The following is a 27,538-nucleotide window of genomic DNA, read 5'->3' as shown; positions in this document are numbered from 1 at the left end:
GCGTGTTGTATCATAGAAGTCGAACAAAAAGTGAATTCCTTTTCAACAAAATGAGATTGTCACTTCGGGTTATTTTGTCCATGAGACTCCTTTTTGGATTTTACTACAAATTAAGCAAATCGTCAATAATACGCTTGTTAGCTAAAATATTCTGCATCACTACAATCTTATATGATATATGCATTTGTTACTTTGGGGTCCCAATATTACTGGATACATCCAAAATGGCGGCTGCCATGGATTTATTAGATGAGACTTTGTTAGCAGTTGGAAATATATTATTTTCTTTGTGCACGGAAGAAGAATACGTCATAAATTTTAGTGAAAATTTAATCAATGATCCAGTATTCTCATCAGTCTCCGATACTAAATTGCCTTACTACCTAATATTGCTAACAATTCCACAAAATCTTATGATGTGCTACTTTTACTTTGATAATCTTATGTATGCTTTCTCTTTTATTCTTACATTTATGTCATGTTATTCTAATAATTTCACAACAATATACGCGTTTCGTATGTATCAAAAATGTGTCCACCGTTTGAGAGAAATAACAAATGTACTGAGATACGAAAATCTTAAAGATGATGAGAAAATTGTATGTGTTAAAAAGTTTACAGATGCTTACACAACTTTACGGAAATATTTTGCGGAGACAAACAAAATGACAAGAGTAAAGGTAAGTGTGATGAGAATCAGCACCTATTATTTCATGTAAATATATACAAAGTTACAATATTGTAATGTACCTAACTATTATTTCATTTCATCGGCCTGGCAAAGGTCCGAAAATGTTGGGGTCGGTTACTAGAGTACCGCTGCGCACCTTAAAATTAATATGATGAAGCCCAGCAAGGGCTACTCTACTACTATAATTATATTTTAATAACATCTTTTTTTTTTCAGATGATCTTCGATTTTGCTTGCAACTTTATTAAAGTTACCGTCATTTTGTTTTATGCCATCTCCTGGAATACACTTGTGAGTAATACTTGGTACATTATAAAGCACCTATGTACATATATTTTATTTCACTTATTGTTTTTGTATAATTTGGTGACTTGACTATTTCTGAGTGCTTCTGTATTTACGCATACAAGTAAGCACTTCTCATAAATCTAAATTGTGTTATGATTTTTATATGTATGTATTGCATTATCTACACCTAAATGATGATTATTTGTTTCAGAGCATTAACGTAATCGTCATATGGGTGATTCAGTTAATATATGTTTTGTTCACTTTGTTTATTCCGCTGCTGATCATGGAATATGCCGCAAATGATATTGAAGAAATCAAACAAACTTTCGCAGATCAACTGTTATACTACAAAGGTAAACATAATAAATAATTGCAGTAAGAAATAACATACACTAGGTACATTTTTGAATGCTAGCCGACTGCAACTGCCGATCTCTGCACTACTGGGCAGTTGTGTGTACTTGTGAGCACAGTTGGGCTGGTTCCACAGTAGCAGTATGTAGCTGGCATTCAAAAAGCTCCATAATACCAATGATAATGTGTGTATATTTTTTTAGTTAATTTTCTGAGTAATAAATTATTTTACTTCTAAGTCACACTTATACCTTTATCTGAACAATATAATAATATTATAGGATGCCATATTTTTAAATAGTTTTCCTCATGTTTATTTTGTTTTTTTTTTTTCAGATCCGAATCTAAGAGTGGCATTATATGAGGCTATAGCTTACATGGATGTTTGTGAATCTGAATACACAATGTGGAATGGATTCCCTTTTAGTGTAGATACTATTTTTGGCTACCTTAATCTGACCGTTTCTTACATGATCGCTATTTTACAGTTTTCATATTAAAATTTTTCCTTGATGTATCAAAAAATCAACAATTCTGCATTGTTATTATCTGTGTTATTGGTATGCTGCAATTTTAACGTTTTAACTACACATTGATTCCAATTTTGACGTGTTTAATAACCTTTTGAACTATGTTCTTTAATACATAAAAAAAAATGTTTGTCTGTAATATTTTTGTGTTAATATTGTCAGAAGATAAATAAATGTGTTTTTTTTTTGTATTAATAAGTTTAATTCTTCTATAACAAACCGATAATCCAAGCAAGATATAACAAATACGCACACATACAAACATGCACAACTACTTTGGAACTAATCATTAGTCTACAACAATAATCATAATCAACACTTCTAACATTTATTAAACAATACATAGACGCAGGGAAACACGGGCCGATTTCCGATTTAACTAGACACGATTACATACCTACTGTCTTGAAATTTAACAAAACCGACAATAAAACACGAATCGAAGAGCAATGAGAAATGGCGCCGTTTTATCAAGAATGTGCTAATGTGCGTAAAGCACAGAGCGTAGTTCCACTGATTACACTTCGCACTCCATTGACGCGTCAAGCTTCATTTGCCTCAACCTACCACTTTAAGAAGACCCCTCACTATCCACCAAGATTCCTCCCTTAGTACCTCCTCACTAGCTTTACCGGGAATCGCGGGAGCTCAACGTAAACTGGTCTGTCACCCGAGCCTTCTCGAATTAATTCGATGTCCTACTTTTTTGATGCTGACTCATGAATCGAGTTTGAAACGAAATTGGGGTTTGTTTCTGAACATATAATTAGAATTTCCGATGTTCGTGTCTTTGGAAATCGATGTGTGGTAGGCAGTATTACCTAAGTAATATTTTCTGGGTTTTGTGACAATTTCTTGCTTAGGTGTGGTTAATTCATAAGGTATGGTCCTTCATTTAGATCAAAACAATTATAAATATTTTAAACTTTTTAATCAGTAAAAAAAGAATCCCCATAGAAGCAAACATTTCGTATAGCAGTATTCGATTTTTGAAACATGAAACATGAACTAAATCTAAAATATAAAACCAGTTTAAATTTAAATTCACTCAAAATAAGTTTTGAGATTTTTCTCACCTATCTACCATGACTATCCGAACAAAAATCAAGGAAAGCCATAACGATAATTATTTACACTTCTACTCCTAGCTACGTATTAACATTCATATTATTCAAATGCATATAGGATTCACGGCGTACACTCAAGGGCGAGCATCGTGGATATTCAGTACTTCCCATTACAGTAAATATTTTCATTTCTGATATATCCATTTATATGCAGCCGGATTCAAACGGAGAGGAAATGGAATAAATTTTGCACTTTCCATGCAGTTTATTTTGGAAATTTTTGAAACATTTATCTTTGCTTCTGTGGATGTAGGTTTTTAAATGACTAGAAAACTGGGGTTTTAATTCAGTTGTATTCTTTGGACTGGTTTTGAAAATATCTAGAGGTAGTAGGTATCTATATCAATATTACGAAGAGGTGAAACCATTTTATACATGTTACATATAGACATGAAGAACTAAATGACTATCGGAGATATCATAACGCAAAATCTCCTAAGAAAGTAGTGCACCAAAATGCGGGTATTGGGGGACCATTGCTGCTCATCTTTCGTTAATCTGTGCCCATAAGTGACCTGCGTCTACTTTTACACAAATATAAGCATTGAACTAATTCATGGGCTATCAAAGATAACGAAAGTAATGGTGATAAATGTTACATTAAAATACCCTTTTCCTAATACTTATTTCAGTGGGCGATCACGGAAAATAACTTATAAGTACACAAAACTAGCCTATAATAAATATACTATGAATAAACTTAAATAGAGGGGTCGTCTGATCACCTCTTTATGATAAAAATAGTAAATTATATTTAAATAACGCGATGTTATTAATATCTCCGTCAGTTTGACCTTTAGAAAGAAACATTATTATATCTAGACTTTCATTACAACCTTGACTTAGATAGTGGTGTATATTTATAAAACATAAAATATCGATGGTATCACCATCTGCCATTTCCGAAGCCTATAGTCTTACTTATCTAATTGGTAACAAGAACTTCAAATAAAATACTTCTATCCTACTTTAAGCGACCATGTATCCCAACGTCATAACCCTGTTCCTTGATATCGCTCCTCCCACCGAATAATATCGTAATGTGACATAACGATGCTTTTCGTTTTATTGCATATTCGTCATGTACATACTCTTTTACACCTTGTAATTTTTTTTCACATTTTTCCTATAAGTATATTACAAACTAGGATTTTTATAATAACCATAGCATTATTATTCTGTTACAGATTTATTGTGCTTATTTACGTGAATACCATCACTAGTAGTGATTACGGGTAGCGCTGCAAATAAGATTTTCAATTTGTTACAATAACGATATTATTCGAGTAAGAACAGGAAACTCATTTTATAGTAAAATATTCTAGCAATACTATTCCTGTAGACATTTTATTTTTAAATTATGGTAATGCCCGTTACTAATAATTTTATATTAAAAAAAAACTAACAATTACTTTTGCAATAGTTTACCGAGGCGAGGTTTACACTCAACATACGATTACTGTATTATCTATTACCGCGAGCTACATGCAATACGCATCGCTTTCTTTTTTTCTAATGATAAAGAAAGGGATAGAATAATACTGAGTACGCGGCGCGTGCTGCCTAGTCGCCGTGTTTGTTTACTTTAAATCAGTACCGGACAATAATTTCGTGGTGAAGTGTTGCGCTCTGTTTTAATTGCAATAAATACGAGTTTACTTAAATATAAAGCGATTTTCTGTTTTAAATTAATATCTATAGAGTTAATTTTATCTTTATATTGATATTGATCTATACTTATATTATAAAGCTGAAGAGTTTGTTTGTTTGTTTGTTTGTTTGAACGCGCTAATCTCAGGAACTACTGGTCCGATTTGAAAATTTCTTTCAGTGTTAGATAGCCCATTTATCGAGGAAGGCTATAGGCTACTTTTTATCCCGGTACGGGAAGTAGTTCCCACGGGATGCGGGTGAAACCGCTGGCAGAAACTGGTTAAGAATAAAGTATCATCAAAATACTGCAAAAATGAAACAGATTGTTTTGAAAAATCCCCGAGCTAGACGAATGTTGGATTTGTTGAATTATTCTGGTCCTCATCATCAGCCTATCGCAGTCCACTGCTGGACATAGGCCTCTCCAAGTGCACGCCACTGAGATCGATTTTCGGCTTCTCGCATCCAGCTCCTGCCAGCCGTCTTGCGCAAGTCATCACTCCACCGTGCCTGAGGACGTCCTACACTTCGTTTGCCGAGGCGTGGTCTCCACTCTAGAACTCGTTTACCCCAACGGTAAACGGATAATGGCCATATGGCCAGCCCACTGCCACTTCAGCTTGCTGATTCGGTGGGCTATGTCGATGACCTTGGTTCTCTGACGGATTACCTCATTTCTGATGCGATCCCTCAGAGAAATGCCGAGCATAGCCCTTTCCATAGCCCGCTGAGCGCCTTTAAACTTGTGAACCAGCCGTACCGACAGTGTCCACGTTTCGGCTCCGTAAGTCATGGACTTGACGTAGCTTCCCAAATGCAGCCCAACCCAACTGAATTCTCCTATGCACCTCGTCCTCAAAGTTGTTTCTACCTAACTGCAACGTCTGCCCGAGGTATACATATTTCCGAACAACTTCGAGAACGGCGCCGTGTATCGCAATCGGTCCCGGTAGAACATGTTCATTGAACATGACCTTGATTTTGTCCAAGTTCAGCCGTAGGCCGATGCATAGAGAAGATTCAGCCAGGTCGTTCAGCATCTGTTGTAGGTCCTGCAGCGTTTCCGCCATGATGACGATATCGTCAGCAAATTGCAAGTGAGAGATGTGTTCGCCATTGATGTTGATGCCGCGTCCTTTCCAGTTCAGCGTCTTGAACATATCCTCCATTGCATTAGTGAACAGTTTCGGGGAAATAACATCCCCTTGTCTCACTCCTCGATGCAACGGTATGGGCTTTGTTTGCTGATTCTGTACTTGGACGGACATTGTAGCGGCTTCGTAGAGACATCTCATCACTTGGATGTATCGCCAATCTACTTGTCAACGCTGCAGGGACTCCAGAACAGACCAGATTTCAACCGAGTCAAAGGCCTTCTCATAGTCCACAAATGCTAGTCACAGGGGCTGATTATACTCTTCGGTCTTCTGTATAATCTGCCGCACTGTGTGGATGTGGTCTATGGTGCCGTATCCGCTCCAAAACCCAGCCTGCTCCGGTGGTTGGAATTCGTCGAGTCTTCGCGCAAGTCGGTTCGTGATCACTCTTGAGAACAGCTTATAGACGTGGCTTAGGAGGGAAATGGGTCGATAGTTCTTCAGCTGGGTTTTATCTCCCTTTTTGAAGAACAGGACGACAACACTCCTATTCCACGCCTCTGGAGTTCTCCCTTCAAACAGGACGGCATTAAAAAGCTTCTGGAGCTTCCCCATTAAGGGGTTTCCTCCTGCTTTTAATAGCTCTGTTGTAATGCCATCCTCGCCAGGGGCTTTTCCATTTTTGAGCTGTCTCAGAGCTATCTAGATTTCGCCACTGCTGACTTCTGGCAGGTCTTCGGTGAAATGGCGTGTTAATGTGGCTCTAGAATTCTCATTTCCGGGATCAGGTCGAGATGCATGCGATGCGTATAACTGGCCATAGAAATTTTCCACTTCCGAAAGGACTGCCGGCACCGAAGCACTTGTTGTGGTCAGCTTCGTCAAGTGGCTTCTTCCAAAAGATTGTACGAATACCTTTGACCCCCGATTCAGCTCAATTGCTCTTTCAATGACAAGAGTAATGGAGCACCGGAGGTCGCGTCGTACGTGCTTGTTGATCTCTTGGTTTAGAGCCCGCTTAGCTGACGAAGTGACAGGCGGGTTTTCACGTCGTTTCTTCATAAGCCCTAATGTCTCTTCCGAAAGCTTTGATTTCTTGCCCTTACGCTGCATGTTACAGAATCTCGAACCTTCCTCCCTGAGGATCCGAACCACATATTCATGGTTCTGGTTAACGTCTGTTGTGGTTTCCACGGCGGCAAATCGGTTCTCCAGATTTGACTGGAACGTTTCAGATCCTGTCATGGTTTGGAGCAGTGTTGGTCGGAGCCTGGCCTTCATCAGACGGAATCGTTCGGCCTTGAAGTTGATATTCAGAGAGCCTCGGTCTAGCATCAAAACGTCAATACGAATCAATATTTAATACTCAATATAACTACTCATTTTTTAAACCAAAGAAAGATTTATGTGGAACGTGTTCTTTGTATGAACAAGCTGACGAATTAAAAAAGGCTACATTGGAAGAAAAATATCAACAGCATTTACTAAGAAAGACTACTGTACGTCAAATAAAAGAAGAAGAAAAAGCGACAGCAGATAAGGATAATACGACAGTAGCTATTTTTGATTTGGAGAAAGTGCTTAACGTGCCTCAATCAGAAGTCGGAATATTTCATTACAAAAGGAAATACCCAGTTTATAATTTTACTGAAGTGACCAGTCTAAAACCAGCATACTCTGAACCAATTGCGGTCAGCAAAGCTCTGCTAGAAGATTTACTCAGCTTATGCAGAACTGAAGCCATACCTGCTCACTATCATTCGTTTTATAATTCGTTCCGAAGCTATAATGACAACCAACAACCAGCTTCGGATTCTGATAGTGACGATGACAATGACAGAGACTAAATTATTGTACTAAGGTGTTTATGACAGATCGGACAGATCTAATCATAGTTTGGTTTGTAATTTTTTTTTTACAAATGATTATGTTTTTTCATTTTATTTATAAACAGTTTTCTTTTATCACAAAGTCATAGTTTTATTGAGATTTATATTTCTAATAAATTGATATTACTTGATAGTTAATTGAAAAATAAAATAGTAATAAAACAATAATTTAATATATAATAAGCATTTTATCGGCAAAAAATCCAGGTACCATCTATTACTGTTTATGTTTGGTTGTCTTTGTTTAATGAATACCATTGTAGTATACTATTATTGTGCACGCTGTCTGTTTGTTCTTACGCGAATAATATCGTAATGTTGTTTTCCGAAATAATATTTTTCTAGCGTTTCCAGTAAAATTTATTTTCTTAAATAACTTCGTTCTAATAAAATAAACAGTAAATAAATTTGTTTAGAATGATTCTATAAATAAATAGCTTTTATTTGATACATAAATCATTCTCTTAGGTTGCACAGTTTTTCCAATAATCGTAAAAAAACACTGTTTTATTTTTCCTGTAAAATTTGAATTTATTGATAACGATATTATTCGGTGGGAGGAGCGATATATATTTTTATAAATCTATCAGTCTTTTAAGTACATTTTAAAAATCCTTTTAGATCACTTTTACCGTCATCCATTTTTCGTAAAACAATTGTTTACTTTAAAATTCATAGTAACTAACCTAACCTAACCTAACGTTTATGTTGTCGGTGGATTTAGGCATTTGTCCGTAAAAATAAAAAAAATATACATATAGACATTAACGAATTGACTTACGTGGGTGTAAACACACGTACCTTTCAGGTAATTACATGAATACATTAATTAAACATTAATTAAACAATTCTAACTACCTTTTCCGTAGGCACTAAGGTGTTTAGGTCCTTACAACTAGAAAAACATAAAAAAATAACACACACAAGATGAAGTTCTATTTTTTCATCGCTTGAAACAATAACGAGAATTCCTCACATGTTGAAGTGATAACAATACCTAATAGAATACATATATCCATATATAGCATTATTATCTTCTTCTACATACCAAAAGGCTTCCCAAAACATTTCTAACAAATTACTTACCCACCAACTATTTCCCTGCAAATTCTTCTACTAAGCAGCACATTCAAGTTTCAATTAGGCGAGCTATCAACCGATCGTATGTAGCAACGGCAACCGGAGATTGCTGTTCTAATTATGCAAGATTCATCGAAGTAGGAACAGTGTAATTTGTCTCCGCGATAACGTTGGAGTGACGGCCTAATCGGGAAAGAACGTATTTACAAGTTAATTGCATGCCTGCTCGTTGATTTTTGAATTTAGAATGTTAAGTTGCTATTGATGTCGAAATCTTTTTACTGCTTGCACTTTGTTCATGAATTTAATTAGGGGTCTATGCGTCAGGTTTTCTTCTTCCATACTATTCTATACGTTTTTTCGTCCTCCTCCACTATATCTATCCGCATTCACTTTGTACCTCAGTGTTTGCACGTTATTGCAATTAGCGCAATATTTTTTAAAAGGAAGCATAAGTACTTGTTTGCTAAAAGAAAAATACAACTTTTTCCTAAATCTTGAGTAAGTACAACTGTCAAAAACTCGTCAAAAGGTACGAAAGTTATTTGCTATGTCAGATGGGTATTCAATAAAACAATGATTTCAGCATAACTTTAATTAATCATTTAGTAAGAGAATTGCAGGAAAGCTATAACATAGGAAACACATAAATTGACAAAATCATAGAAGGTATTGATGTTAAGTGGAATCTCGTGCCAAATGCGATGAGACCTTTCATAGATGGCCATGAACTTCAGAACTTTGTATACAGTCTGTTGCAGTTTCTTATCTGAAATAAAATGTATGATTAATTTAACTAGTATTAAATGTAGCTACATTAGATTACTTACTTATCTATAGTTCCTATAATAAAGAGGAAACATTTTTGTTTGTACCCTGAAGGCGCACTGACGGGAAGTTACACTATACATTTTATCCGAGTATAGGCTGAAGTTCCGTCGAGACGCGGGTGAAACCGTGGGAAAACAGCTAGTCAATTTTGTAAACTAGAGCAAATAAACTTATCAGCAAAACTAAGTTTTGTTAAAAATCAGCTATTATAGGTTATTGATAATAAATATGGTTTTTGATTAAATAACAAGTAACTAAGGACGATATACCTTCATAAAGAAACAGTTGTCGTGAAATCATGTTCTTTACCGAATCTAGATCGCTTGAAACCATTTCTATCAATATAAAAGGTCCACCGACATTGGCTGTATATAGAACTGCTTGTACACACCAGAATATTACCACAGGTACCTGCAAATTATCAAAAAAGTTAATACTTATACCTTTTATTTAAATTTCATCCACCGTTTCTCTTTATAAGAGATTGAGCTGAACTTTGGATGCTTGCAAATCGGATGACAATGAAATGTTATTAGTGTACAGAACTTGCCAGGGCCGAGGCCTGTCGGGGATTGTTCGAAAGAGTTACCGCGGCCCTGGTGCATAAAAGGCCTACGAAGAAACATGATGGGTTTTAGTCAGTAAGATTCTGACTTCCTCACGCTACTAACCCACAGCGGGAGGGGTCATTTGATGATATCCTATCAAAAAAAAACTCGATCTAGCCAGTCACAACAAGGCTTACACTGGGAGGTGAATTGTCTTGGGTCGCCGCTATCAAAACCGATTAGGAGGACTGTGTAACTTATGATCATGGAGTTGAAAAGTATCTTTATGTTCTTTGTAATGCAATGACATGACACTATTATTTTTTGTACTCACAATAACACCTTGAGTAATAACGTGAAACACTGAGGAGAGAACTCTAAAAAATCCGAATGTGAATCCTAGAATACTCTGAAACAGAAAATATTAAGGGCATCATTTAGTGGGGTGGTGGAAACTGAATTTTTGAGTCGTTTACTCAAACGCTTACATTGATTCTTGATACGGTCATCGTCGCGTTATAAATCTTCAAGAGCTTCAAATAATTATCAAGAAAATTTTCAATGCAGACCCGCTTGTCTTCGTCACTGATGTTGATATCTTTGAGTCTGTTAACGGTGGCTGATGTCAAATTATTGTTTGCTTTAGCATACATTTCTGTTATATAGAGTGATGTGAGATAACTACAGTAACATGTCGTATATGAAATATTATAAAATATGTTCACCGCCACATCAAACTCGTAAAGGTACGCTATCAATACAGAGGAGAAATTAAGAGGTATTATAAAGGATGCCATAACGTAAGTTGCACGACAAGGTGGTGGCGATGACACATAATTCTTTATCTTTGCTGAGAATTTCAGTATATAAGCTTCTTCAGTATATAAAGAGACTAATATGCTTGAAGAAGTTTCTATAAGCATAATCCATAAAGGCATCCAATGACTTATTTGACTTATATCAAATGAAGTAAAATCTAATAATAATATGGAGTTTATGGCAAAGTTAACAATAAGCATCGAGAGGCAAAATGTTTTTGCAATGTAGCAAATCCATTTTGAAGAACTTAGTTTAAAATAGTGACCGAAAAGAAGCCGAAGGGACAGTAATTTGTAAACTGAGTTATCCATATTTTTGTTACTAAATATACTATGAGCGATGGATAATATCCAGAAATTAGACTTATATACACGACCAAATAGTTTACTAGCACAAAACCAACTGCGTAGATACACGTGTTTTTTCAATTTCTGATTCAAACGTTACTCTTTTAGCGACTAGTGATGTTACCTGTTTATCGATAATTTACAGAAGGACCATGGCCTTCAAAACTTCACTCTTTCTAGTCTGTGAACTCAGACCAAGCATTGGTCTTAGGTAAGAAAAACACGTTTTGCCAGAATTCAAAACGAACCGATTATATGCTTATGAATTCTGTCGTTATATCGATAGTTATTTTCAAGAGACATCACAACTCTTACGATAAATGCAATTGCCGTCTATATGCAGAAAACGATAAAATAAAAATAGAAATAATATTGATTACCTAGTGTAGAGAACCAAATAAACTAAAATTTTTCAAGTACATTTTGTTAGGAAGTATATACAAGCGATTAGGAAAACTATGTATTAAAATCTAACGCTCATAGAACTGTACCAGATACAATTAATAGACGAGTAATACTATTGCTTTACGGTCAATTTAGTTATGCAAATGATATAATAGAAAAAAAAACTATTAGTCAAAACATTTCATTTTTAAACTAACTAAATAGTAAAAAAAATTGGCCTACTAAACATCACTATCATTTTCGAAAAAGAACCTGAACCCTTGGTTTGACCCCTTTTTTATGTTCTGAACCCTTGTTTCAACCCCGAATAACATCAGTAGCGCACTCTTAGTTAACGTGGATTTCAAGAAAGTCTTCTATAGACAGTTAATACAATTTAAGTATTTGAATCTATCTAAAGCCTTCGATCTCATTACACATATCATATTATCGTTTGATAAAAGATAATCTATTTAGAAACCAATTCAACCCATGACTAGAATTGTTAAAAAAGAGAAGAAAATGAGATGTAATTTGTATTTATTAGTTGTCGTTTTTTAGGTGTTACTTTTTATATGTTTGGGTGTACCACAGGGTTCAATGTTGGGCCTATCTTATATAAAAAATGAAATTACTTGATGAATAATTTTATATACATTTCGTTTTTTCAAAATTTTGATATTATCAAGGTAAGGTATTAATTATTGTTTGGAACTACAACAAATCTAGAAGGTTACATGTCGAGTTTATATTAGTGGTCAAACTTAAATAAGAAAAACTGTGCGATATTAACAAGCTTTTTATTCAATGAAAAAAATCAATAAGAAAATTGCAACACAGCGATAGCATATGAAACACATAAATTGACAAAATCAAAGAAGGTATTGATGCCTAGTGGAAACCCGTTCCAAACGCGGTGCGATCTTTTATAGATGGCCATGAACTTCAAAGCTTCATGTATAGTCTGCCGTAGCTTGTTATCTGAAACATAATATTCCTTAAGTATTACTAGGTACTAATAATTTATTTATTCACCAATCAAATTATGGTCGAGACACTATTAGGTACACAAAATAAGATTTTATTTAGATCCGTCTAACTAAAGAATTGTTAATCATTTTTAAGTGACATATTAAGACATACAAAAAGTTACTTCCGAAACAAAGTCTTGTTTGAATCCATAATTATGTATTTGATGTTACTACTAAAAAAATTAAAGAGAGATGGAAAACAAATGAATTACCTTCGTAAAGGAACAGTTGCCGCGTAATTATGTTTTTGACCGAATCCAGATCGCTTGAAACCATTTCTATAAATATCAAAGGTGCGCCCACATTAAACACATATGCAGTTACTTGTGCAAGCCATAAGGCTACTATAGGAGCCTGCAAATTAAAAAAAAAAATCCAAGTATTTAGTTTCACCTCACCTATAACAACCCTGTATTTTTTCTCGGAATAATCTTACAATCTGGAAATAATTACGTGATTTCATTTGATCATTTTTGAAGAAGCCAGAAAGTCAGAACCTGTCTTACCAACAGGTGTCGGGTTAGGTTTAGGTCAGACAGGCAGTCGCTCGATATAAAACACTGGTACTCAGTCGGTTAGACTGGCAGCCAGACCCCACCTAGTTGATAAACGACAGGTAGGCAGATGATGATGTTTACAATTTTGTGCCTATTCAATACTTACATAAAAACCGTTTACAACTACATAAAACAGCACAATAATGACTCTTGCAAACGCGAATATGAATCCTGAAATACACTGAAAGAGATATAATTTAAATTAGTGTTTTTAACAGCATTCAGAAGGTAATGGTAGAAAATCAATTTGGAGCCTGTTACTTAGACGCTTACTTTGATTCTTGATACGGTCGCCGTTGCGTTATAAATGTTCATGAGTTTCAAATAATTGTCAAGGAAATTTTCAATGCAGACTTGTTTTTCTTCATCAGTGATGTTGACATCATTAAGTGTGATAACGGTGGCTGATGTCAAATTATTGATTGCTCTTGCAAACATTTCTATTATATAGAGAGATGTAAGGTAGCTACAGTAACATACCATAAATGTAATATTATATAATAAGTTATTCGTAATACTGAACTCGTATTGATACGCCGCTAATAAAAAGAATAAATTAATAGGTATTATTAAAAATGCCAATACATTAGTTACACGGCAAGTTGATGATGATGAAACATAATTCTTTATCTTTGCTGAGAATTTAAGTACATATGCTTCTTCAGTATATAAAGAGAGGAATATGCTTAAAATTGCTTCAATTAACAGTATCCATAAATTGATGGCACTACTCATTACACTTCCAAATAATAAAAAGAATTTGACGAATATCACGCTGATATAAATAACCGTGAAAAGGCAAAATATTTTTGCAATGAAACAAATTGTTTTTGAAGAACTTAGTTTAAAATAGTGACCAAAAAGAAGCCTAAAGAGCAGTAATTTGTAGACTGATCTATCCATATTTAGTTTCAGATACACTTTGAAATGAAAATAACTCTTATAATGGCACCACCAAATGGTTTAACAGAACAAAGTCAACTGGCCAGAGCTACATTTGTGTAGTTGAAAACAATCCGTTCTTAAAATAACACCCTTTAATTGACTAGTGATGTTAAAATTCATCGATAATCTAAAAACTGGACTGCATTTTACAATTTTACGTCACGATACAATTTTGTGTACCTGTAAACTTGGTCCAAAACTTCAACAAAAGCAAGTTGGTTGGAACAACCAACGGAATTATAATTAATTCTAATAGTCCAATCGACAATAAGTTATATCGCCATTCACGCATTGGAGGCATCACTACTTTTGTAACGATGCATTCAAACACAATGCAGGTATAGAATGTGCCTAAAATAAATATAGATGTAATATTGATTGGAAAATCGTACTTGACTAGTAATCATAAAATGAGCTATCATTGCTGCAAATAAACCAGCAACCGTATCTTTGCTATTAAACAAAGTAGCAATGGAAAACGTCTTTGTGGTATCAAGCTTGTCTCTCCAATAGTCTTTCTTAATAGCGAGCGTTTTTTTATTCCCTTTGTTCTATAGTGCAACGGAATGAAACTTTGTAAGTAATATTATATTTTAATGAAAGAGTTTCACTAAAGGGATAGACTGCTGTTATATTTATGAGTTGTAAATAAATGAAATAAATAACTCGTCCAGTATATTGGTCCTATTGGTTGGCAAGTGGTATCCATTATTTGATAATTAAATTTTACGTTCCTCAAGGGTGCGTCTACACGGTGTAAGTATTTTCAGAATTTCGATAAAGTGCTCAAAATTCGGAGGTATCGAAACAGCAAACGCAATTATTTATTAACCATCAATACTGATCACAAAAATTCCATTCAGCAATCCATACCATTACAATCGGTATTTCGACAAGCAACTTAAAAGACAAAGACACTTAACACACAACTTTACCGTAACGAGATCCTCACATCCAAGGCATTAACTAAAATTATATAAAAAAATACCACATCCGAGCGGTATCAAATAGAGCTGAAAGAATGCCAAGAAAGCGAACAAGTAAGTGGGCTCTAAGTAGCTTGCTCCCTTTGTGGCTTTGCGTTTCACTACTTGAATGGCCTTCTTAATAGCTGTAGGTTTATGCCCAGTATGGTGTGTGCCCTGTTTTACTTTAGATGTGAGTTTGTGAGTAATTTTTTTTCTTCTTCTATTGATAAAAGCTTTGAATGACCTAATTTGAGTTTTGAAGAAGTTTGTGGTTCTAAGTACCTTTTTGAGTTTGGAAATCCTTCAAGAGGATACTTACCATTTAGTTAAGTTTCTGTACCAAGCATATAACAAACTGATAATTAAGAATTCACAAGTAAGTTCACATCCATAAACAGTAATATCTGAAACCAAATTCTTATTAAGACAGCAACCACCAAAATTGTCTCATATCATCACTCATAACATAACTCAAATCAGACTAAACATATGTATCAGAGCCATCAGATACAAGATCAACAAGCTACAAGCTATTCCGCAAAAAAGCAAAACAGAATATTCGCTTTTATAGGAAAATTGTATTGCGTGTAGTTTCTGTGGCGAAGCAAGATAGTCCTATCTGATCTCGCTGGACGGCCGTATTGAATGGACGTCGCCTGTCTCTCACTGTGTACGACGGTGTAAAGTATTACGGAATAGGATTCACGAAGCTCACGTGATGGAATGGTAATACGAATTTTTGTTGCATTCCGTAAATTACTTTTGGGATGTTTGTGGAAATGAGGGGTTTTAATTTGGGTAATGTTTTTGCGTCTAGAGTTTTTGAGAGGTTTTGACAGTCTTTTTCTTTACTAGATATTCAAAACATTCATACACTCTGAAATACAGCAAAACTCAAGAGGTGGGAGGTTGTTAAATCACCAGAAAGATTATTACAAAATCGATTTGTACGATTCGAACCCAACCACGACTCACAATCTAACTAAAAAGCTTTTAGGCATCCTTTATTGTATAACTTGCAAGATACACCATAAGAACCAAAATCAACTCTAGCAGTGCCCCAAAAAGATAAGAACAACAAAAATTACCAACCATAAACGAAAAGCGACTCAATCCAACCCACTTTCGTTCAACAAAGACTATCTACAATCTGTAATACTCTCTTCAATAAACTAAACCTTTGCAATTGTGCCGATGCAATTTCCCTCATGTTTTACTTTTCTGGGATAAGACTGGATTCGACTCACTTATCTGTTTTCGCCAAGTGCATTATGGGCCGTGCCTTCGTCTCGATTCTCGCCGCCCATTGGATTACCTTCAATTTCATTACTATCGGTTTACGATGTAGATTGAAATAGTTCTGTTTTTCATTTGGTGTGTTCGTCATTTGTTTTGGTGTGATTGCTTTTGGTATTGGGTTTGGTTGTAAATGGTGAATTGGTGTAGACATTTGGTGACACTATTGGAGAATAAGAAAATGTGTTCCTTCCAATATAGGAGAATTCATCAAAATAAAAAATAGCAAGCTGTATCATTTCATAATTAAATAATATGTTTCGGAACTTTTCCAAAAAAAACTGGGTAGATTTTGTTATAATTCAAAAACCATACTCGACGAATGAATTATTGAAAAAGTCACCTTCTAACTTCATACCTGCTATCATACCACCACCCAGTAGTAGGGGAATTTCAGGTTAAGTTTAAACCACTTGTTTTATCGCCAAGTCTCGGCGTCGCGAAGCTTTCAAAGAATTAGCTCGGTTTAATTGTGCGGGAGTCCATGTCCACACCGTATCGTCTCCTTTATCTTACAATGGTGCACTCAGTGCTTCAATTGTTTTCTTAATGGTGACGTCACCTCGGGTTTGCTTTGACGAGTTTCGTTGCGTTTGTTTTTCGATGTTTTTGTAGCTATTAGATAAATAGTGATGTACTCTTTTTTTTTGGATTGTATACATTTGCAGTTTACCTTTAATTTGCATTGTATAACTTTATCGTGAACATGTTACCTTAAAAAGAGTGTGTATGGAGTTTCTTGCCTGCTCTCCTCCATGAAACCATGCAACTAGTGTGACCTTTCGAGCCCGCAAAGGCCTATTTGAAATAAAAACATTTGATTTTGACCATTCCCAATATTCTATCTACGTATTGTTTTGGTTACTAGAGACAGTAATTTGACATTGCTTGACGTCATCGTCAGCCGAAAGACGTCAACGTTTTATGTGGATCTAATTTAGTACAAAAAGAAGCCAGCAGATATAGAAGGCAAAGTTTATTCAAAATTTATACTGAACAAATGAAAAGTGATGATTATATTTCCAAATTCTAGTAGTTTTTAATCACGCAAGAAATGAATTCTCTATAAACAAGAAATTTATTGATGATTCTTTTATTATTTGCAAAACTCCCGACCTCATTTGCGCAAATAATGAGGAGGAATGAGAAATGGCGGCAGGTAAATATTTATTCCCAGTATAATATTTTTCCCATACTAAGTGATATCCAGGTACCAATCTTTGAGTGAGAAGCACGTGCGGGAAATAATATCCATTGCAAAGTAGGTCATTGAAAAGTAGGAAAACTTAATATCTGAGGGCACGGTAGTGCCCCAGCCAAGACTCGAGCAAAGCGGGCACGGCCGTACCATCTTTTCTCGAAGCGTTTCGCGGCTATTTCAGCCCCCTGTATCTTCCATGTGAACAAAGCTAGGAGTTTAGGTTTTCGATGACCAAGAGTAAGTATTAGAACAAGCTCAGCCCCAAAATTACAAGAAATTTGAATAAATAGTTTACGAGTTATGAGCGATCAAAGTTACACCATTTTGTCACTGACTCACTCACTGACCGATCATCAAAAGTCTAAGGTACTTCTAGCAAACTTAGAACCTTCAAATTTGGCACCAAGATAGGTTATTAGCTACATATAAAGGGAAAATTATAAAAACCTTAAAACTTAATAAAAAAATAGGAAACAAATTTATATTTGCGGTTTTTCAAGAACATTGTGTATGAATTTTGACTGCATTGATAACTTTGTTATTTATTTATGTACAAAATGTTACTATTTGTTTTATTGTTACGTAGTGTGGTATATTGTTATTATGTATTAAATATACATACATATGAATAAAAAAGCTAGGTTAAAATAAAATGAATAATGATAAAATCTTTCATATTAATGCAGTGCGATAAATACTGCATGCTCGCTCGATAGATGGCGTTGTCCTGGTCTAAATCGCGCTACGGTTTTTAGTTAAAAAAAAACAATTTCATGTGAAAGCGCCATCTACCTCTGAAATAAATCTCTTTTATTCTAAAAGATATTCGATAAAAAAATTCGACAATTTCGAAATTGTTTAATTTATTTTAAAAAAATGTTGTTTACGTGCTAGTTTAGGTCTACATATTTAGTTTGTTATATATTTAGTTATAGATAGTTCAACTCAGATTTGCGCGCGGCCCTATGTGTGCGTCGGCTTGTAAATATACAACTTTCATTCGTGTGACAGTGACGTCGTCCGAGCATGACGTGTTCTTATCACTTTTTCTTATGGGTACAGTCGTTTACGAAAATACTAGTTATTCACGGAGAAATTATTAAGGAGTCAGATAAAGCGTTTCAAAAAAAAAAACTACATTCAAAGCTTTTTATTATTAAATATAGTTTTTCATTATTTTCTCATAAGTCTTTTCAAATTGACATTGACAGTATCTAAGAATTAAATACTCCTTACATATTTTCTAGCTCGGGGTACGCCGACAATAAATAAAAGTGTGGACTAAGAATGTAAAAAGAGGTATAACCTAGTATAATAATGTAAACAAAATATGTAGGGAATTTCAAAAAATTATATTGCTTCGCATAATGTCGACCAAAATAACAAAATAATGAAACTCATAAATGAACGTTTAAGTCAAATTGATGATGGGATGTGGCGTAATACTTGTCGACATGTACAAAAGAAAAAAGAAGAATACTATAGACATTTTGACATGGAGTCAGAATTTACAATTCACCTTGGAGAGTAGCGAATCCGAAAATTCATCATTTGATTTTTCAAATAGCGATTCATAATCATTATAAATAAATAAACATTAAATTACCTAATAACTGTTTTTCTTTAAACACCCGTATACAACCCCTACATAACTGTATTGTACCCGACTGTACCTCTTGTCACGCACACAAAGTCACTGTATATGTACAAGGGTTACCCACACATAAGGCCGCGCGCACGACTGAGTTGAACTTACTATAGTTGCATGTAAGTTAATTTAATTTGTTATATACTATAGAAGAAAGAGATACTTAGAGAAGAAAGAGACCTACAAAAAATAAATTAGATCCCACCAAAAACATTAAATGTAAAAAAAGCCAATCCTCTACGCAATTCCTCCACCGTAAAAAGTTTTGAGATCGCATAGAAGCCAAGTCCTGTTCAACTTTATTTGTAATAATAAATCAATATTTTGTAACTATATCAATAGTTTTGTTCACATTACAATAATATTGTCTTGGCCATGAGCACAAGTTAACAGTCGCTCCCTGAAATAATGTGTAAATACCATTGAATTGATACATTCTATATGGACATGATTTTACGATTGGACTGATTGGAATTTGAGATCACCATGGACCAAACATGCGCCATAGTAAATGTGCAGTTCATGATTTTGGATGATACTGACTGTCGGTCATTTAGTAACAATTGAAAAAACTAAAAGTATTTAATTCTGTGATATTAAACATCATGATTGACTTGCACCTCTCCAAGATATGCTGTATTATATTTGTAGTTTATTGTGCTCATGGCCAAGTCAATATTATTGTAAAGTGAACGAAACTATTGATATGGTCACAAAATATTGATTTATTATTACAAATAAAGTTGAACAGGACTTGGCTTCTATGCGATCTCAAAACTTTTTACGGTGGAGGAATTGCGTAGAGGATTGGCTTTTTTTACATTTAATGTTTTTGGTGGGATACATTCCTACTAAAAAGATACTTATACAGTAGAATCAGATGTAGAATTGTTCAATATTTATGTACCTGCTCAAAAGATACTTATTATTATCAGTAGGATCAGATGTAGACTTATTCATCCTAATTATTTATACTCCTTACAAAAGTCTTTGTTGGGCTTTCACGCCAGAACTACCGAACCGATTGAAAAAAAATTGATCACACATATAGTATAGCCAGAGTCTGAGGATAGACATAGGCTACTTTTTATCTAGATAAAAAATCTAATTCCCTCGGGAAGTATGGGTACTATGCAAGGTACTATGTACTATGTAATGCAAGGAATAGCTAGTATAGCTATAAAGAAATCAAAACAATGCCGGATACTTACAGTGTTATGAAACGTTTAACGCTTCGTTTATTAACAATTTCTAAATTACTGTAGTGTATTGTAACAAGTTTTCAGTCAGTAGTTAATTAACGCCAGCCACAAACCCTCTGTGTTGTCTAGTTTAGGGGTTTGGACTGATAATGCAAGCGATAGCGGGATTTTATATTGACAACTGGTTTCAATAGGAACAACTGGATCTAAGTAATTTTTAGCTTCTATTAGAAATACTGTAGACAGCTATTTTAGGAAAAAAGCAAAATAATTTTATTAAAAAAACCGTAGTTATTAAAGTAAACAGTTAGTGGTAATTATTGTTCTATATATAAGGGCACTGATTATGAGAAAACTACGAATTTAAACGTATTCGTTGCGTTCTATTCTCGAAATAAGTCAAGGAAAACGAAAATTAATTTCATAAAAAGAAAGCTGTTTTATTGACCATTTTTATTTCAATACATCTACCAATATTTCCACATATAAATAACGCAATTTTCCTTGACACCGCTTCTCCCATAAATTACACCAAGCGAAAGCAATGAGCATTCGCGTGGGAGAACACTACGGCTCACAAACAACTCGCCCAGCAAAGGGTACCTACATCTCAACATCTGCACACATTACAACCTCTATTACCACAGCCATAAGGCCCAAAATCGATTAGCAAACTACCACATAAAGTTGTGATAATAATGACTCGAATATGTCGAGATCGAGTGATAACCTTGTGGTGAACTTGAAAATTGTGTTTGTGTTCAACTAAGATTTATTATTTAGCTTTCCACTGTTTGTTTAGTGCGCCATCTTAAATTATCAATTTGGTCGTTCGACGATGTTATTTCCTGATTAATTGGTTTGGTATACAAGAATTTGCTCTTAGTGAAATATTCTTAGTCTAATACTATTTACTTACATAAAAAGTTAATGTAGATTTATCCAGAGCGCTTTTTACGATCTCTCAAAAATAAAGTCTCTTGACATGAAAAGTAAAGTCATTGAGGTTTCGTGAAAGAATTAAACAAGAATTACAACTATTTATTTATTCTCAACATGTATTACACAGTTTATAAGACAAGAAGAAAAATAAACAATCGATGTATCAAAGTATGTATCCCACTTGACAGATTATGTAGGTCAGTGACTTCTATCATAAGCTAAATTAATTAATGATTATTAACAAGTATTATTATAACGAAATAATGCTATTTCATAATTCACTGCTGTGGTTTTCATTCGAGCTGAATTCACAGTAGAGTCTTTGCGTCCCGTTTGAGTAGAACCACTTTATAGCTTTGTAGAGTAACTTGTATGTTTGACAATACATCTGTCAAGGATTATGATTGCAGTGATTGAAAGGTAGTTCAATACATAGACGACTTTCCACTTTCAATAAAACGTCGAAGGTAGTAGGCTAAACACGTCTCACACCCAAGAGATGTGAATGCAATCAAGAAAAAAAAAATGAAATGGATGCGTCTGAACTAAACAAGGGAATGCTCACTTTTACTCCACTACCAAGAAGGGTTACGTTTTATCCTAATTTATCATATTGTTTTAAGGAGGATAATACTCAAACTCAAAATATTTTTTTCAAACTTGGGTGCAAAACCGCAATTTTTGAACGTCAAAGTTTAGATTGGCATTAGCAGGCATTGGGGGCTCATTATCTGATCTTCCGAAATCACCGGCTGCTTATAGTAGGTTTCCCCTAATGAGCGCTAACCATGCCAGTCTGAGACAGGCAACATCCATTTGCCACCCATCATCCTCTATTATTTATCACTCCAATGAACTAAAAAATACCATCATCCAGTTATATTTATATACTCAATAACGAGATCATCAAGCAAACAGAAACAAGTAACTCGAAACTAAAGCACCACACAAGAAAGGTTATTACTTCACTCTAAGTAATCAGCTGTTTTGGCCTAACCTCCATACATTACGGAGGCGTAATGAGCCACGAGGATGTATGTAATGAATATTTTAAATATTTATAAGCACACAAGTGGTTACCTAAATTTAGCTGGTGGAACTCCCCCTGAAGGTCACGTTCACTTTTGCTTTTAAGTCTTTTGGTTTGAAAGTACTTCTTTTTGTAGTTAGATGGTAATATAACACCTGTGGGCTTTCTGTAGGTAGGTGCTTGGGAATGAAATCATAGCAATGATTTCAGTTTGTAATTAGAATATTTAATTTTGTACTTAACTCATTAGACATTATAAAAATGAGACCCGCTTTCCGTTGTCACGACATAACATGAAAACGGTTTGACCGATTTGGCTGAAAATTAATAAAAATATAACAGTTATGTTAGCATCTCATTGATTCAAATGTAAAAGTGTTCAGTATAAAAACATTTAGATGTAATTGCATAAAACATCGTGATTTCTAAACCAAATAACCATTCCGAATTTAAAACCAACAAAATAAAAACTTCATACCAAAAACATTACATTTTCAAATCAAAACCGTATTACGTTCGGAAATTCAGCAAACATTTGGTACAAGGTAAATTGTGGCACTAAACAAAAGTTTACTTACTTACTTTCTACTTATACCATAAAACTATAACGTACCAAAGTTTATTACGAAGAAATTCAGCGGCACGACATTAGCCTGCTCCCAGGCGGGTTGCCTATGTAGTACAGTCACCGACATTCATTCTTGAACAACTGTTCGTATTCTACCCGTATACAATCTGTCGAAAATATTCAAAGATGAACAATATAAATTTTGACTATACGTATAAACGTCATTAACAAATTATTAAAAAAAAATAGATAATGAGTATTGTAGTGGATTTGTTAGAGATCGTGTCTAATCATGTAATTTTTCAGTTCTATTCCGCTACAAAATTGCACGGGTATGAAAGTAGCTCAATCATTACTGTCGGTGACTGTACCTACACCACAACTTGTAACTAGGTCACTGTAGACAAATCGTTTGACAATTAACTTACCAACGTACTGTGATAACATCTCGTGTATGAAGGAAATTATAATATTAATAAAGCTGTAGAAACTAGTCACGTATGTAACTGCTGAAATAGTCATTAGTCTAGCACATTTTTCTCTTTTTGTTGTAGCAAAAAAGCGAAAATTAAATCATTCAAAGAAAAGACAATTTTCCAAGAAACTGTGATGGGGTCGCATCTATAGAAAATACACATTCTGTCAGTCATGTATGATACACGAGCAATGTTTATTTCCTACAGATTAGTCTAATGTGACTTGCTTGAGCACTGAGCCGAGAGCAAATTTAAGATCAATGGATCTAAAAATACACTTTTAATACATGCCCTTTAAATTACAAACCAATGTTGAACAAAATGTTACTCTTTGTAGGTTAAGCCTTATTTTATCAGAAACCGAAACAAAGAACATTGTAAATAATTTCTGAAGCAAGCTTTTCTCGGAAGTTCAACATCGAAATATATAAAGGTACTACAATTAAGGTCCATAAAATGTAATTTACGCAAACGTAACGCAATCATCTATTGTAATATTTTGCTCGAACAGCATAATACGTTAACCCTATTACACGGTCCACTGTCAAACAATCCTTGCCTCGCTGCCACCGAACTTACCGTTATGCTGACTACAACATTTACTGAAGATATTTCTCTTACGTAAACCTTATTTTCTGTACTCAAATAGAAATGTGGCAATATATTTACGTAGGTACATACTGTTAGGCCTCAGTAAATAGTTGCTGAAAGAGTATAAAAAGAGCTTATACAAAACGTCACGCGTTACAACACAAAGGAAAGGTTCCAATAAGCATCTACATATATGTAAGGGACTCGATACGAAAAGGGTTTTTAAGGTACAATTCCAATAAAGTAGCGCGAATGTCGAGTGAATAAGCGGAATACGTTTTGGAGTGGCCCCACGGCTTTCTAGACGAATTTACGTAAATTTCTATTTTGTGACACAAACAAATTGGTATGGACCTTTTGATACATGGAGGGCTCGCGCCTTAATGGCACATCGTATGAGCCTAACGTGGAATTTTACGGTTTTAAGTTACGAATTTATTTATTTAAATTATTGCGCAGAAATATTGGTGGCACGTGACGCCCTATATTTTAGATGAGAGGCCTGTAGGCGACTTTGCACGTACGGAATTGTCTAATTCTTTTTGGGAAACATTCTAAACGGGAGGCTGCCGAGTCATTTTTTATTTGAGGAAGTATTCTTGTTACGTGCTTTTCAGTTACAAATAGGTTTCTGTACTTAAAGATTGGCCATCATTTTTGAATCTCCATAACATTTTATATGCTGATGAAAACCCATTTTGACCAATAAAATATTCCAAAACTTCAGAATATACCTAAATATACTTTTGTAGTTCCGAACATTCAAAGTCAAAGCAGTTATGTAGTACAATTAGAATAAAGGTACTTTTGAATAGTTAAGGAGTTGGTCAGTTAGTTGAGAAGTTGTATACTTGTAGTTGCTCATTCCAGTTTCCTGAAGAGAGAAAAGGGCAACAAAGTTTTTGGTATTAACTCTTTTTTTCTTAAGTAAGTTAATGCTTTCGTGACAGAAAATTTCGTCTACACGTGGACGGATGCGGTTAAGGAGTTTATTTAGCAATACTTTTATGTTTTTCGCACATGTTTATTACGTGTAGTCATTTTCAGGTTGCGCCTGATCATTTTGGGATTTAAGATGAACAAGTTAAAGCATAATATTTCTTCTCCTTTGAATAACAAACCTTTTTAAGATCATAGTCAGTGAATGGTAAGGATGTCTAAAAAAATATCTAGACACACGGCAGTGTGTCCGCCAAGTTCGAGCAAAAAAAGCGACACACCGGCCGTGGGTTATATTACACGAACCATTTCGGGCCAAATTCGACCCCCTTTAACTCAAAATCTATTTTATTTACGTAAATCAAATTTCTAGTATCTGTTGAGACCCCCCCACTTAACTAAAATACAAAATTTCATTAACATACCTATTGTAGGTTTTGAGATATTGACGTCAGAAAATCGCGATTTTTACTATACACTCACTGACTGACTCACTCATCAAAAACCTAGACCACTTCCAATGGTCGTATTGACTTGAAATTTGGCATGGAGGTAGGTCTTTATGTCAAAGTAAAGGGAAAAATCTGAAAATGGCCAAGTGTGAGTCGGTTTCAAAATAATGAAGGTGTAAAATACTCCGTGTAAATTTATACCCCTAAGGAACTAAAACGAACTAAATTTATCTATATTTATATAATATATCTTCGAATGGTCGTACCGATCTGAAATTCGTTACAAAGGTTTGTATTTAGTCAAAGTAAAAATCTGAAAACGGCTAAGTGTGAGTCACTTTCGAAAATAACGAATGTGTAACTTTGATCCACGAACATAATATATGATAACATGTCATGTCAGTCAGTTGGTAAATCTAGTCCATTTAGTTAATCTAGTTCATTTCTTTGTAAGATGCATAGTGCATATTCAAAAATCTGAAAGATAGTATAAATGAGGCATTTCCTTAACTAACTTAATCATAAGAAAAAAATAAAATAAACAACCTTACAAAAATAAATGAAATCCCACCCAAAACAAAAATGTGAAAGGCTGCCAAGTTCGATAATATGGAAATCATTCGCCTATAAAAGAAGTGAGATCTGAATAAGTACCAAGTTCCATACACATACCTCAGTTAAAAATAGTTACTTTTTAATAATGTTACTTGGCAAGTTTTAATAGAAAATTAAATACTTGATTCATTGCGTTTAGTAGGTTTATAACAAGGTGTGTGAAAACTTGCCAAGTAACATCATTAAAAAGTAACTATTTTTAACTGAGGTATGTGTATGGAACTTGGTACTTATTCAGATCTCACTTCTTTTATAGGCGAAGGATTTCCATATTATCGAACTTGGCAGCCTTTCACATTTTTGTTTTGGGTGGTTTTATTTACTTAACACGTTTGGCGTCAAAATAAACTAAGTAATACATTTAAAAAAAACGATACTTATTTCTGTAACAACTAATAATATTATTATGCCCATAAAACAATGATACAAAACCCAAAATAAAGTTATCAACAAACAAAATCAAGATTAAGTTTCAACAATAAACATTAGAAGCATAACTTCTAAACCGAATTGCATTTCCATTATTCTCCATCATTCACCAACTCGTAATTACAAGTCTTAGAACATGCAAACCTAACTAACGAACTAAATAATAAAGTTTATTGACAGTTAAACTTCTAAATTTATTTTTAATTTAATTCCAGTTGAAGCTAAACTGAAAATAATTGATGTAGTAATTATTGTTATTTACTTGAGTATATTGCAATTTAGTTTTTAATTATGAGACTTTTGAATAGTAATATTTATGATACAGAGGTAGACCTTTGACAATCCTTGCACTATCATGGCTCATTGATATTCTTAAAAGCTTCATGTCCAAGATTCATCACGATGTTTTTCCTCTTCTATAGCCGGACCCTGATGTCCAAGGTACTCTTAAGAAACACATTGATGCTTAACTGATCTAGAATTGAACCCGTTTGAGTCGTTGTAGTTAGTAGCAAAGAGGCTACTAACTACAACGACTCAAAAAATAAAAGCTAGCGACAACCATTACATTTAACCAAAATCCCTTCAACGTACATACTCATTCATGCGCAAAAAGATGTGACATCATTCAAATCTACAAGTACATATAATATTTACGCTAGCAATCACACGTGGCGCTGCCTATAAATTTGTAAGGCACTTAAGACGATATATTGACGTCCCACTGCCTAAGGCTTCACGTAACGGCCTACAAATTGCTCGTAGTTCACTGTTACTTACGTGATCTGGTTTTTAAATGAATATCAAGAAGCTAGATCGGGATTTTACATGTCGAATTTGTCAGTTACCTGGAGTTTAGATTTGTGGGTCGCCTGAAATATAACGCAATAAATCAAACTGTTTCGTACCATGTGGCACGTCAAAGTTTCATGTGAAAACAAAAGACAATCGCACCTGGTAATTTTCTATTATATGTATCAATTACCTATGCTTAATTTACAAAAAAG

This window comes from Helicoverpa armigera, chromosome 10, assembly GCF_030705265.1.
Source record: "Helicoverpa armigera isolate CAAS_96S chromosome 10, ASM3070526v1, whole genome shotgun sequence".
In the NCBI taxonomy this organism is placed as follows: Eukaryota; Metazoa; Arthropoda; class Insecta; order Lepidoptera; family Noctuidae; genus Helicoverpa; species Helicoverpa armigera.
Note: the sequence above shows the minus strand (reverse complement) of the source record.